The sequence below is a fragment of the Heteronotia binoei genome, chromosome 4 (genome assembly GCF_032191835.1).
Source record: "Heteronotia binoei isolate CCM8104 ecotype False Entrance Well chromosome 4, APGP_CSIRO_Hbin_v1, whole genome shotgun sequence".
NCBI lineage: Eukaryota > Metazoa > Chordata > Lepidosauria > Squamata > Gekkonidae > Heteronotia > Heteronotia binoei.
Genome location: NC_083226.1, coordinates 182708090 through 182710694, shown reverse-complemented (window position 1 = coordinate 182710694; position 2605 = coordinate 182708090). Strand labels below are relative to the sequence as shown.

General features: G+C 48.1%; 1 non-coding gene across 1 annotated transcript; it reads left to right on the top strand.

The window, feature by feature from the left end:
- The first annotated feature begins 1858 nt into the window (after positions 1 to 1858).
- TRNAA-GGC (transfer RNA alanine (anticodon GGC)) lies at positions 1859 to 1930 on the top strand. The gene has a single exon. It is a non-coding gene; the product is annotated as a tRNA-Ala (tRNA).
- Positions 1931 to 2605: the final 675 nt, after the last annotated feature.

Below are 2605 nucleotides of genomic sequence, written 5' to 3'. Positions count from 1 at the left end.
GAAGGGAGCACTCACTGGAGAAGACTCTTGAAAGTCCCTTGAACTGCAAGAAGATCCAATCAGTCAGTCCAAAGCGAGACCAACCCAGACTGTTCCCTGGAAGGTCAGATGCTGAAGCTGAAGCTCAAATACTTTGGCCACCAAATGAGAAAGGAGCACTCACTGGAGAAGACTCTTGAGAGTCCCTTGGACTGCAAGAAGATCAAATCAGCCAGTCCTAAGGAAAATGAACCCTGACTGTTCCCTGGATGGTCAGATGCTGAAGCTGAAGATCAAAGACTTTGGCCACCAAATGAGAAGGGAGCACTCACTGGAGAAGACCCTGATGCTAGGAAAGACAGAAGGCCAAAGAAGAAGGGGACGGCAAAAGATGAGATGGTTGGACAGTGTTACTGATGTAACAAACACAAATTTGAGCAGACTTCGGAGGATGGTGGAAGACAGGAGGGCCTGGCGTGACTTGGTCCAGGGGGTCGCAAAGAGTCAGAATTGACCGTGTGACTCAACAACAAATGACTAAGCAAACTCCTCCTTTTTGTTAAGCAGGCTTAATACTATAAAGCCCATGGTGCAGTGTGACTGTACAGACAGGAGTAACAGGGCTGTTATTTACCTAAAGATAAGGCCAGTTTGTGCAGAAGGAATTAACAAGCAAGCAGAACTCTGCAAAATAAGATTTGGCTGTTGGATTTTCCATGCAAGATTAGCACTCAAAATGTGAAACTGAATTCCTCCGGGAGATTCCACGCAGGCCCGTGTTAGACTGTTCGGCGAGCGTTTTCTCCCCTGATTTTAAGGCCCTTGTGTTCTCAAAATAGACCTGTGATAAGCCCATCCTCTCGGCTCTGCTCCATGCGCGGCTGTGAGTAATTGTGTTTGTTCCAAGATCTCAAGCTTTTTTTCTTTTCTTTTTTTCATTCTATCTATCCACATTACTTTTAAAAATTTGATATAAACAACGACACTGAAAGCCACTTAATCTTCCCCGGATCACCTTAATTCTCTCCCGTGCTCCTGATCTTTGCGCTGGGATGTTTCCTGCATTATTATGAAAAATTGGTAGTTTAGCACAAGTGCAGGCACTTTAGTAAAATAAGAGATGCTTTCGTACCAAATGGATTTCATTTCCAGCTCGAACAAAGCTGAGAGTCTGGCTGACTTCACACACACATGCAAAACGGGGAAAGGTAATGGGATGTGCTCTCAGACGAGGGGCACATCCAGAGTCTCTCTTGAAAGCCCAGGTTCCATTCCACAATTTGCAAAGTAATAGAAAGGGCACCTTTGAGCACATGCTCCCCTCTGCTTCCCAAGGAGGCATTCAGAGGTGAGTTGTCGGTGGGTCAGTGGGAGAGCCTCCGCTTAGCACGCAGGAGGTCTCGGGTTCAATCCTCAGCATCTCCAGTTAAAAGACTGGTTAATATGATGGAATTTGCCCAGTCATGGAAGTGCGATATCGAATGCAGTAAATAAATCTCACAGGAAGTATGTTGCAGAAGCAAAACCTGCATTTATAAAAGTAATTCGGGTGGCCGTCGGAAGGAGAAGTGTGGCAGTGGCTCAGTGGCAGAGCATCTGCCTGTCATGCAGAAGGTCCCAGGTTCAATTCCCAGCATCTACAGTTAAAAGGATCAGGAAGTAGATGATGTGAAAGACTGGTGCCTGAGACCCTGGAGAGAGGCTGCTGGGCTGAGTAGAAAAGACAGACTTCAGTGGACCAAGGGATGGTGGCTCAGTGGTAGAGCATCTGCTTGGTAAGCAGAAGGTCTCAGGTTCAATCCCCAGCATCTCCAACTCAAAAGGGTCCAGGCAAGTAGGCATGAAAAACCTCAGCTTGAGACCCTGGAGAGCCATGAATGGGGCTGTGGCTCAGTGGTAGAGCATCTGCTTGGCAAGCAGAAGGTCCCAGGTTCAATCCCCGGCATCTCCAACTAAAAAGGAAGCTAAGTAGAGTTGGCCCCAGTTAGCCCTTGGAAGAGACAAGCTATGTCTCAATGGTGGAGCATCTACTTTGCATATAGAAGGTGCCAGGCACAGTCCCCAGGATCTCTCGTTGGAAGGACCAGGCAGGAGGTGATCCTAGAATCAGAAGAGTCGGAAGGGACCTCCAGGGTCATCTAGTCCAACCCCCCGCACAATGCAGGAAACTCACAAACACCTCCCTCTAAATTCACAGGATCCTCATTGCTGTCAGATGGCCATCTAGCCTCTGCTTAAAAACCTCTAAGGAAGGAGAGCCCACCGCCTCCCAAGGAGGAAAGCCTGTTAGAATCATAGAAGAGTTGGAAGGGACCTTCAGGGTCATCTAGTCCAACCCCCACACGATGCAGGAAACTCACAAACACCTCCCCCTAAATTTACAGGATCCTCATTGCTGTCAGATGGCCATCTAGCCTCTGTTGAAAAACCTCCAAGGAAGGAGAGCCCACCACCTCCCGAGGAAGCCTGTTCCACTGAGGAACTGCTCTAACGGTCAGGAAGTTCTTCCTAATAGAATCATAGAGTTGGAAGGGCCCTCCAGGGCCATCTAATCCACCCCCTGCACAATGCAGCAAACTCACAAACACCTCCCCCTAAATTTACAGGATCCTCATTGCTGTCAGAT